We start from the raw sequence: 12,431 nt of genomic DNA on the forward strand, positions 1-12,431 counted from the left end.
AAGTTTCTAAAGTAAACACATAGAGAAATAATAATAAATAAGATAGATCCCTGTCCCCGAAGGGTTCACAGTCTAAAAAGAAATATAAGACAGACATTGTCAACAGTCACTTGTGGTACTGTGCTGGGGCTGGATAGGGCCAGTTACTCTCCCCCTGCTAAATAAAGAGAATCACCATGTTAAAAGGTGCCTCTTTGCCCAGTTAGCAGGGGTATTAATGTGCTGATGACAATTTCTCCTTAGATCTGGAAATCTGTGCTAGTGTTCCCTAGTAGCGCCTGTCTCCTGGGGGATTCCCCCAATGCACTCTGCTCATCATGCAGTGAATTGTGGGATATCCAGAGGCCAGGACTTTTTGTCTCAGCCTCTGGAGATCCATGCTGCTTGGTGCAGCATGGATCATTTGGGAGTGCAGTCTGCCTTTTGTTTTATCGTCTGGGGGAAGGAAGGTGAAACCCTGCCTCCCCGCCCCCCTCCGCCACTCATCCTCCCAGTAGGTTATGTTAATACACTTTATATCTGTTAGGGAACCTTAGAAGATGCGTCTGTGTTTTAGAGGGCTTATATTGGAGAAGGGGATAGGAAATCAGTCCAATTTCACCAGCATTTTCACCAAAGATGCTTCTTTCAACTGTACCGTAGCATCAGTTCGCTTAATGCAATGTAAGTGATGGAGTTTCCAAAAGCACTCAGACTACAACATGACTACAAATCAATATGAGTACCTAAGATACATTTTTCTGTCCCAGACTTTCTTCAAGAAGCAGTCAACATTCCATTAAAAACAAAAAATGAAGCAGCAAGTCAACCTCTTAAGTGCTTTTATGCCTCATTAATATAGAAAGTTCATTTTTATGTCTGATATTTTTATATATCATTCAGTTACCATAGTGTAATGTAAAAATTTATAAAATGTTGGATACAGTCCAGAATACCCCGAGGAGCTCTTTTCTTTCCTTGGCACTGCAGTCCCTTCCACTGCCAGTTCCACATAGTAAGATGTTCCTCCACTAAACAGATATATTGCTTCCTTTTGTTTTTTCTGGATCATGGCTAGTCCAAGACATTTTGGTATCTCAAATGTGGTGCCAAATGGTTCCTCCCATTCTCCCCACACATGCACATTCATTCCCTGTTCCTTACTTTCTCTTCCTGACACACCACTTCTACTCTTCACTGCTTAAGTTGGTGGTGAACAAGAATGCTGATGTACCTGACAGTGATGGCAGCCATGGATGAGGTTGAGGCAACAGAAGAGGAGGCAGGGAGTGGATTTGGAATTTCCAGCCATAGAGTTTGACTAGAGTGGTGCCAGCACCTCTGTGGTATTCTGTGGAGCAGGGGTGGTGGCTCCACTAGGTTTGCATAGGGAACAGAAGCAGTTTCTTCCACTATGTTTCTCTCAAATACTTACCTGAAGCAACTTATTTCAAACATGCTGCATGGGAGGACTGTCCTTGAATATTGCCATTTTGTTTAAGAAACCTGTTTGTAATCCACTCTTTGTTTCTTATGGTAAGCGGAATTTTTGATTATTCGCAAGTTTTCTTAGAGACATCTTTACTTATTCTCCAAGTTCAAACAACTTGGATCTAGTTTACACAGTCTCTGTATATGCAGATATGAAGCTTGATGGGATATGCATTGTAGTTAAGTTGTGTGGTGCAGCCATCATCATTTGATTTATTTTCCAAGGGCCATAGCTGCAATCGAACACATGCTTTGCATTCAGAAGGAAATGCAGAAAATCCCAGATTCACTAGCATCTCAAGTTAAAGGGTTCAGCAGCCAGAATAAACAATATTGGGTGAGATAGAGCAATGGCCTGAGGCACTGTGAAGTAACTTAATATATTCATATATATGCTAATCCAGAGTTACCTTTGAATTGAATAGGTACTTTTATTCACTTCATGCCTATAATAGCAACAAACTGAGTAAATGTTGCAGCTGTCAAATTATCATTCAACAAGTACCTCACTTTGGTGCTTGTCCACTGAACCCTAATGTCAGCATGCATAATGTCTGAATGGTTCTCAGTACTGATGAGTTCATAACTTTCAAATTGTCAAAGGATCATCACCCTCACCTCCAATATTTACATGATCTCACATGTATGGACATCATGTTGGCTGGTTGTACATTTTAGTACTCTGTAAGACGTTCATATAATGGTTATATTTGTATACCCTAGGAAACCACATTTTGTGGAACTTGGTCTAGGTTTATATATTTGCTGTTACATTATGTTTATAAGCCTCATTCAAACATTATTTACTGGAGGCTGTATTTGAGTACAGCCTCCGAAAGAGCCCAGAAGTCCTGTCTGGCATGTCAATCACTTCTTTTCTGTAAATTTGCACTTACAGCCTTCATCTGAAGGGGTGAAGACTGTAAGCATGATGGCAGCTGCTTCCATGATCAGGAGGTTCCTGTGCCTGAACCACCCGCTATCACGTTTACAGCCTTCTTCTTTTCAGAAAAAAGCTGTAAGTGTGAGCAGTGTATCAGGAGAAAGAAGTTATTGATGTGCTAGATGGGGCTTTCTCAGAGGTTGTACTCTGGTAAATGATGTCTGGATAAGTCTATATAGTCCAGTGTACCATTTTTGTTTTTATGTACCACCATGCATTTGGGTGGTGATGATATTGCCATATATGACGTCCCTCATTACTACCACCCATGCATTTGGGTGGTAATGATGAGGGACGCCATGTATGGCTCTATACTCATCCAAGATGGGCATGAAGAGGCTCCAGGTCATCCCACGATGTCCAAGCCATTCCACTTCAGCCATGCCGGCTAGGCATAATTGGATGCCTATGTTGGTCTGATGTGCCCGACGACTGGCCCAGAACACGAAACTGTGGCCAAAAATAAGAATCTGAACTAGGGATGGCGTCTGCACCCTTAAAAAACAAAACAGGTTAGTACCTCATAGTCGTAATGGTACTTACTAATGGCGTAAAGGCTGAATATACCGATGGCAAGCAGATTAGGGCCAGTGACCCAGACCATGAATTTGACCTTCCGACATGCCAACCACTGCTGCAGAAAATGCTGCACTTATACGAAAAGAGTGGGTACTGAACTCTGCCGGATTCCGAACTCCTTGCGCAACAGACTATGAACTACCATCCAAAATTGGTAACAGGTAAGTGCAGAAGAATCATCATGACAAAAAAGGGGACCCTGATCGTGTCCCTGGACCTGCAAGTAGGCTACCACTGCAGACACAGGACACAACGAGTCAGTATCACCATGGGAAAGACAGACAGTAGCCCCCCATTCCATGCTGGTCAGTCTTAGCCCGTCCAAGTTCACTTACCCAAAATGCACCAAAAAATGCCACAAGACTAGCTGACCAAAATAACAAAACTTCAAAATTCGAAAAACATATGGAATTAACATGTGTTAAAATCTTATCCAATATGAAAGGGGTGATTGGCACCTGAGAATCAGGGCGAACAGAATCAGGATCCGCCCTTGCTCAACCCTTGGAAGTGTGACACACCCAAAGTTCAGAGGTGGAGTCTGAGAACCTGTTCTTAGCCTGGAAGATCAGAGCCACCAAGCTGGCATCTATAGATCTAGGTGCCAAATCTCGGCTACGCAAGTGAACGCAATAGTGTAACACCTGTTCCACTGGAATAGGCCAAACTTCCTCAAATCCGGACGAATTCCTAAACTCATAAAACTCACATACTGCCACAGCATAACACTTCCTGATGTTAGGAGCCAAAGAGAGGTAGATAGCCTGTTCAGTTTCTGCCTCCTAAGGTTCCACAACTTGACCAGAAAATTCTCGGAAGCTTCTTTGGCCATCAGTGCAAGGGTTTGAAAATGCTGCTCCTGCCTCTGAAACAAGGCATCCTCAATGTTATTGTCCAAACCTGGAACATGGCAAGCAGTAAACAACATATGCTGTGAGTACTGCAAAATAAAATGCCGCATGACCCGAGGATTGTGAGAAGTCCCAGAATTAATTAGTACATGAATGGTTGACAAATTATCTCACCAAAACTGAACAGTATGATTGGCAAGCCCACGGGCCCACACATGTACAGCCACCATAATAGGGAAAAATTCCAAAAAGGTTAGGTCACAAGTAATCCCAGATGTAACCCAATCAGTTGACCACCTGGCTGAACACCATTCATTCCTAAAAACAACAAAAAAACAAAATCCAGTCCACCAGCTGCATCAGAATGCACTTGCAGCTTGGCTTCCAGTACAAATTTAGAATGCCAAAGTGAAATGCCATCAAAGTCCGAAAGAAATTCAGACCAGAGTCTGGCATCATCCCAAATCTCGCGGGTCACACAAATATGATGATGAGGAGCATGAAACCCCCTTAGTAGCATCACATAGATGCCTTAGAAAAGGCCTACAGGGCGCTATGACCCAGCATGTGAAGTTCAGATGACCGATAACACTCTGCTTCTCCCGCAATGTAATCTTTTTGGCTTCCAGTAACCTACCCAGGAGCTGGCCCAAGTTCAAGATCTTATCAGCCACTAAGTGACAATATTGATGGACAGTATCAATTTCAGTGCCCCAAAAGGTCGACAAGTCGCTGGATGTTCAGATTTCTCCTCCACCAAGGGAACCCCCAGCTCCTGAGTCAGATCCTGGAAAGAAGTCATGAGATGCTCACAAATCAAGGAGAAACCCGGACTGGCAAAAAGAAAAGAGTCTAGAAAATGCACCACGAATGTCAGACCTGTGTGCTCATGCACTGCCCAGTGTAAAAAGGAACTGAAACTCTCAACTGCAGAACAGGAAATGGAGCCTCCCATAGGCAGAGCCCGATCTATATAAAAGGCCCCATTGAACAAAAATCACAACAAATCAAAGTCAACAGGGTGGATTGGCAAAAGCCAGAAAGCCGATTTAATATCACATTTTGCTAGCAAAGCCCCCCTTCCCTGAGACCGAACCATATTCACAGCTGATTCAAATGAGGCATACTGCACTGAGCCCAATTGTGGAGGAATAGCATCATTCACGGAGCTGCTTGCCTGGAATGACAAGTGATGAATTAAACGATATCTCCCCACTGCTCTCTTAGGAACAACTCCTAAGGATGAAACCCATAAAGTAGGTAAAGGTGGCGCAGAAAAGGGGCCCAAGATGCTTTCTTCCCAAACTTCCTTCTTAATTTTAGCCCAAACAATGTGCTCCATATCCCTTATGGATTTCAAGTTATCAGCCCAGAAGGCCACCCTCAGGCCCTGGTAAGGTATCCTGAAACCATCTCAGAAGCCTTCCCACAAATAAGTACTATCCTGGATAACATGATAGCATTGCAATAAAGACAAAAGCGGGACCAACCTTATTGGACTAGGTCCCTTCTGAAGTGTGTGTCACTTTAACCCAGCTGAATCCCTACGACCAGAATGCCAACACTTATCCTGTGGCAATTACTAAAATAATGTGAACATGTGTGATGATACAGACAATGGGCCATGAGCACGCACCACTAACCCCGAATGCCCAACACAATAGGTGAAAAGAACCACCCGAGGCCTGTGCCTGGCTGCAGACAGGAGTAGCTGATGACCTAACCACCAAATGGCCACTGTCTGAATACTCCCCCCAAACTGGGCGATTAGAAGTTGTAATCCTCAACCACAACGTTGGTTGGGGGCAATCCCAAGGGAGAGAAGGATCCAATGCTGAACACCACCTAAATGATTCATCATAGCGGGCCCAAGCAGGCCCACTGAACTCCAAAAATGCATGGTAAATGATATCTAAGTATTTTATCATAGAGACAGCCCGTGACAACTGTTTCTGTACAGCCACTCCCATATAAACCATGTACTCTACCAACCAGTTTGACCAATTACGGTCAACAGCTTTGACCTTGAACTTGGCATCAGCTTTTTCCATCATCCTGGGGCTCAGATTCCCGATATAGCAAAGAGAACATGTCCACAAATTTGTTTTTTTCCAAATCCTGCATGGAAAGGAGTAAATGATCACCCAAGGGCAATGATACACCACCATGAGGGTAGAATTCAATCCGTTCATCCCCTTCATCAGCAGAAGCTTCCCTTGAGCCTGCAGAAAGCTCCAATGGTCTATCACCACCCATCCACTTCCGTTCCCAAGGTGATAGTTGGGAGGCAAGCGAAGACTTTTTGGCCTTGCAAGAACCATCACTAGAAAGTAAAATGCCTGCCCAGGTGGCAGGGGGGAAACCAGGGCCAGAAGGACAAACAGGCCAAACATCCCCCACACATACCTGGGGCAACTTGTCCAGTCCTCCATTATATCATACTCACCCATAGGGCCAGTGTCAGAGTCAAGTGTATTGCGATGAGAAGATCGCACGGGGGTGGGGCATGGTTCAGCAACGGCCACCTCCTTGCTGGAGCCCTTCTCCAAAGCGTCAAGCCTGGTTTCAATAGATTGCAAGATTTGTAGCCGTTGATCAGCCTGACCTGTTGCCTGTGGTTTCCTAGCCTGCGTCCCAGAAGATTCATCCCCGGTGACCTTTTTGCTAGCCTCCAGTGCATCAAGACGAAATCCAAACCATAACTACCTATCCCTCATCCTCAGAAGAGGAAGAAGAAGCTGGTGGCTGCACTAGCGGCTGGTGCCTTCCCTTTACCCTTAGACTTCCCTGGGCCTTTTTTGGGAGCCATGGCTTTAACAAAATATCTAAAAATCAATGGCCCTCCCTCCGCTTTCCTTTTAAAAATTTTAAATATTTCTCCTGTCTGTGTGTGTATCTTATTTCTTTTAAAAAAAAATGATTTGTTTATACTGCTGTTCAATAAATTTAACTACCCCCAGATCTGTGTATATATACTTAATTTATTAACAATAATATAGATATATAAGTTTAATAACTCATTCACCAACTCAGATAAGAGAATTAACCAAAAGGAGCCAAACAATTAATAGCTAAGAAAGCCAACAAAATAAGCACAATACCCAGGTCTGTATAAGGAGGGCGAACAGAGCATAGCAGACAGGGACAGCAAACAGTACACTGGAGTTTTTCAGGAGTTTTGCAGGAAGTGTCTGGGGGAGCCTGGAACAAATCCCTCTGATTACAAGGAGCCCGGTGGAGAAGAGAACATAAGTACAAATCCCTCCCTCATATTCTTGAGAAAGGCTGATTGGACAGTTAAATAGCTGACCATTACAGTAGAGACCTATCCTTCTAATAAACTATCTCTAAATACTGTAAACAGCCAACAAAACCGATATGAAGATAGAAAGTCAGCAGGGGAGGGTGCACTTCCCATTGTATTGCACAGAGTGCCACATGTATGACTGTTTACCCCATGGGCAGAAGTTATGGGTGTGTGCTCGGTGCAAGGAGCTCCTGGCTCTTAAGGAACAAATTCGTTCCCTTGATACCAAGGTGGCGGATCTGGAGAAGCTCAGAGAGACAGAGGCATGCGGACAAGACCTTCAGGGACTTGGTAGAGGCATTCCACTCCAGGGCTGACAGCTAGGGAGAATGAAGGTCTCGGGCAAGGAGTATATCGGGCTGAGGAAGAGGGAAATGCTCCTTTAGGAGGAACCCCTTCCGTGGAAGATTAGCCCATATCCTCTCGCACAGGGGGTACTTCTGGGGGGAGGCCTCCTTGTAGTGGGTGATTCTATCATTAGAGGTATAGAGAGATGGGTTTGTGACCCGCTTGTTGATCGCACAATGACTTGCCTGCCTGGTGCGAAGGTTGCGGACATCACGCAGCATCTAGACAGGCTCTTAGGAAGTACTGGGAAGCAGACAGCTGTCGTGGTGCACGTCGGCACCAACGATGTGGGGAAATGTAGTTGGGAGGTCCTGGAAGCCAAATTTAGGCTGATAGGTTGCATATTGAAGTCCAGGACCCCCAAGGTAGCATTCTCAGAAATGCTACCTATTCTGTATGCAGGTACAGTGAGAAAGACAGAGCTGAGGGGTTTCAATGCGTGGATGAGACGTTGGTGCTGGAAGGAGGGGTTTAGATTTGTTAGGCACTGGAATACATTTTGGGGCAAGCAAGACCTGTACAAAAGGGGCGGGCTGCACTTGAACCAAGATGGAATCAGACTGCTGGTGCTTAAAATCAACAAGGTTGCAGAGCAGCTTTTAAAATGATGCCTGGGGAATTGCCGACGGGAACTGGGCAGTATCCGGTTCAGCAAACACCATCCTTTAAGGTGCGAGGGTGCAAAGGGTTCGGATACAACAGAAGGGGACAAAGCAGAACCGCATAAAGAGCAGACAGAAGCCTGTGCCCCCTGGTCAAAGAGTCAAAAGAAAGATAGCATACACCAGGGAAGAGATTCAGCGTATAGGTGCTTATATGCCAATGCCAGAAGCCTCCGAGTCAAGATGGGTGAGCTGGAGTGCTTGGTTGCTAACACAGAAATAGATATAGTGGGCATAACAGAAACATGGTGGAACAGCGAGAACCAGTAGGACACTGTTATCCCTGGATATAAACTCTATAGAAAGGACAGGGAGGGGTACCTTGGAGGTGGAGTCGCACTGTATGTTAAAGAAAGGATAGAATCTAACAAGGTAGAAAACCTAGGTAGACTGGAGTCCTCCACAGAAACCCTGTGAGTGACAAGACAAGGCCTGAAAGGAACTGTGCTGTTGGGGACGTGCTATCACCCTCCAGATCAAAACACTGACAGTGACTGAGAGTTGCAGTAGGAAATCAGGGAGGCATCAAGAAGAGGCAGGGCAGTAATAATGGGTGACTCCAGCACATAGACTAGAAAAATTCACAGTTGGGTTATGACAGAGAGGTCAAATCTCTAGATACATCGAATGACTGTGCCCTAGAACAGTTGGTATTGGAACCAACCAGAGAGAAGGAGAACTTGGACTTAAATCCTGAGTGGCACCCAGGACCTGGTGCACAATGTCAGTGTCATCGACCCTTTAGGGAACAGTGACCATAGTGTGATCAAATTCAGAATAAATGTGGGGAGAGAATCACCAAGGAAGTCTAATACAGACACTTTGAATTTCAGAAGAGGAAACTTCTCCAAAATGAGGAGTATGGTGAAAAGAAAGCTCAAAGGGAAAATTGGGAGAGCCACTTTGCTCCAGAATGCAAAAAGTTTACTCAAAACAACAATACTAGAAGCCCAGATAGATTGTATACCCAAAAGGAGGAAAGGTATTACTAAGTCCAGGAAGATGACAACATGGCTAACAGGTAAAGTCAAGGAAGCCATAAAAGGGAAGAAGACTTCCTTCTGAAATTGGAAGGCCTGTCCAAATGAAGAGAACAGAAAGGAACACAAACTCTGGCAAAAGAAATGCAAGGTGACAATAAGGGAGGCAAAAAGAGAGTTTAAGGAACATTTAGCTAAAAGCATCAAGGGGAATAACAAAAACTTCTTTAAATACATCAAAAGCAGGAAACCTGCCAGGGAGGTGGTTGGACCATTAGACAATGAGGGAGTGAAAGGAATTACTAAGGAGGATATGGAGGTTGCAGAGAAGCTAAATGAGTTTTTTGCATCTGTCTTCACGGCAGAGGATACTAAGCAAATACCTATTCCTGAACCAGGCTTTTCAGAGATGGAGGCTAAAGAACTGAGTCAGATAGAAGTGACAAGAGAAGATGTTCTAAACTATCTGGAAAAACTAAAAACTAACAAATCGCCTGGGCCAAATATCATCCATCCAAGAGTCCTCAAACTCAAACGTGAAATTGCTGACCTCCTTGCTAAAATATATAATTTATCCCTGCAATCAGGCTCTGTACTGGAGGACTGGAAAGTAGCAAATGTAACATTGATTTTCAAAAAGGGATCCAGGGGTGATCCAGGAAATTACAGGCTGGTTAGCTTAATGTCCTTTCCAGGCAAATTGATGGAAAGCGGCCTCAAAGATAAAATTGTAAAGCACATAGAAGAACAGGCCCTGCAGGGAGAGAACCAGCATGGCTTCTGCAAAGGTAAATCTTGGCTCACCAACCTTCTGGTGTTCTTTGAGAATGTCAACAAGTGTGTGGATCAAGGTAATCCAGTTGACATAGTATACCAGAACTTCTAAAAAAAATTTCAACGAAGTTCCTCATCAAAGACTCCTGAGGAAACTTAGCAGTCATGGGATACGGGGACAAATACATGTGTGGATTGCTAACGGATTGAAAGACAGGAAACAGAGGGTAAGGATAAATGGAGAGTTTTCACAGTGGAGGGAAGTGAGAAGTGGGTTCCCCCAGGGATCTGTACTGGGACCAGTGCCTTTTGTTTTATTAATAAATGATCTAGAAGTAGTGGTAAGCAGTGAGATGGCCAAATTTGCAGATGATACCAACTCTTTCAGGTAGTGAAATCCAAAACGGGTTGTGAGGGGGTACAAAAGGATCTCTCTAAACTGGGTGAGTGGGTGACAAAGTGGCAAATACGGTTCAGTGTTGGCAAGTGTAATGTAATGCACATTTGGACCAAAAAAACCAACTTCAAGTATACGCTGATGGGATCTGAGCTGTCAGTGACTGACCAAGAGAGGGATCTTGGGGTCGTGGTGGACAGCTCATTGAATGCATAATCAACTTGTAGAATTCTCTGCCACAAATTGTGGTGATAGTAGGTCAAATAAGATCCATCTTATTTATTATTTATTTGTTATTTCTCTGTGTAAACCACCCTGAGCCATTTTTGGAAGGACGGTATAGAAATCGAATAAATAAATAATTGCCCAGATTCGGGTGCAAAACATTACCATCCACAAAATCTGGGTGGTAGCTTTCTTCCACCCATTGGGCACTACCACCCACCACAGCCCGCTCTGGGCCACCCTGGTGCCCCCCCCCATGTGGAGTTATAACTAAGGCTGCTGAAATTCCCCATTATTCCCTATAGGAAAAAGCTTAAAGGCACGGAAACTTCAAAAAATTGTTAAAAGCACCCCTTTGCCCAATTTATTTGAATTTTCTGGTGGTAGCTTCCACCCATTGGGCACTACCACCCACCCCACTCTTTTGCCCCTGGAACCCCTTTTTTTGCCCTGAATCAATTTGGATTAGGAATGTTTGGGTACAAATCAAATCTGGGGTGAATTGGGGGGCAGATTCGGACTCAAAGCAAATTGGGGGTGATTTGATTTGGGTACAAATCGTATTGAAAAAAATCAATGTGTGCACATCCCTAATTAAAATGATTTTAAGCCACAAGTCTAGTTAAAAAGCTTGGGTGAAGAAATGAGTCTTTATAGATTGTTTTAAAAAAAAATCATTTATGGGGAGGCTCTTATTTCAGTAGGATGCTCATTCCAGTCTCTAGGTAGCAACAGAGAAGGCCCGTCTCTGTGTAGCCACTAGATGAGCCTATGGCAACTGTAGACAAACCTCTCTGGATGATCTCAATGGGAAATTGGGCACATAGTGAAGAAGGTATTCTCTTAAATACTCTGAGCCTAAGCACCAACTGATCCAATCAAAATTGTCTCCTGAGTTCTGACCCCACACAATAAGTATCTCCATCTTATCTGAATTCAGTAAGTTTGTTAGACTGAGACTTTTGCAGTCTCTCTTGGTATATATTCTGAATACACTGGAAAGGAAAACAGCTGTTTGTCATACATACACACAAACACACACACATTTGGAGCATTATTTTTCATTTCCCATCCAATATGTAAAACTAAGAGTCTATTAGGATGAAATGCAGAAACTCTCTCTAATGGACCTACACTGCCCTCCTTCTGGACAAAATCCATTTTATGATCCAAGCCAATATGTTGTTTTGAAGTATGTCTTTGCAGTTATGGAGTCTTTGTCACACCACACTCTCTGTGGTGTGACACAGTCTATACTTTTGACCTACTGAAAAGCTTTTATTTCAGTGAAGTTGCTCAGTTGAACTATTGCTCTGTGTGTGGGGTTCCTTTTGTTCTGGACTCAAAAGCTATGAATACTTTTTTCTCTTTTGTTTGCTAGCATTTATTATCTATTTGAATCTCAAGGATGAAATAATAGGAAGGTGGAGAAGGGATGTGGCACATTCATTTATTTTACATAATGGCATTTAAAATGTGGTAGATCTCCAGATCTTTTTCTTCATAAGCATCTCATACTTGATGAAGGTAACTGGATTAAAGGTCAAACTGTATTGCGGCCAAGCTTTGTTGTGATATGGAGAGCTCACATCTCTCATGTCTGACAAATTAGCTCCCAGGAGATTTGACCGGACTGTGAGGATAATTGTTCAGCATTATTTTACAGGCTGTTCCCACATATATGTATTCCTTTAGTTTCTGTGTGATGTAACATCTCTTATAAATTTAAAATATTGCTTGCTATTGTCAATGTGTCCAATAATCCTTCTTAAAATGTCTTCAAGAACTTATATAGAATCCCTTTTGCCTCACATTCCCCTTCCCCTAAAAATGTAAAAATACAACAGATATTTTATACTTTATTAAAAATGAGGAATCCATGTTAAAATATATGG

The 12,431-nt window shown here is 43.4% G+C and overlaps 1 protein-coding gene and 1 long non-coding RNA gene across 9 annotated transcripts in view; one reads left to right on the forward strand and one right to left on the reverse strand.

The window, feature by feature from the left end:
• The window catches only part of ASXL3 (ASXL transcriptional regulator 3), a 146,059-nt gene that overhangs the window by 115,019 nt on the left and 18,609 nt on the right, over positions 1 to 12,431 (forward strand). The window lies entirely within an intron of this gene.
• Positions 4,321 to 12,431, reverse strand: part of LOC128324065 (uncharacterized) — a 46,647-nt gene continuing 38,536 nt past the window's right edge. For both annotated transcript variants that reach the window (XR_008306613.1, XR_008306614.1), the window contains exons 5-6: positions 6,290 to 6,402; positions 4,321 to 5,961 (exon numbers count right to left, since the gene is read on the reverse strand). This is a non-coding gene — a long non-coding RNA (uncharacterized LOC128324065). The remainder of the gene's footprint in view (positions 5,962 to 6,289; positions 6,403 to 12,431) is intronic.

Source organism: Hemicordylus capensis, chromosome 4 (assembly GCF_027244095.1).
Source record: "Hemicordylus capensis ecotype Gifberg chromosome 4, rHemCap1.1.pri, whole genome shotgun sequence".
Classification (NCBI taxonomy): domain Eukaryota; kingdom Metazoa; phylum Chordata; class Lepidosauria; order Squamata; family Cordylidae; genus Hemicordylus; species Hemicordylus capensis.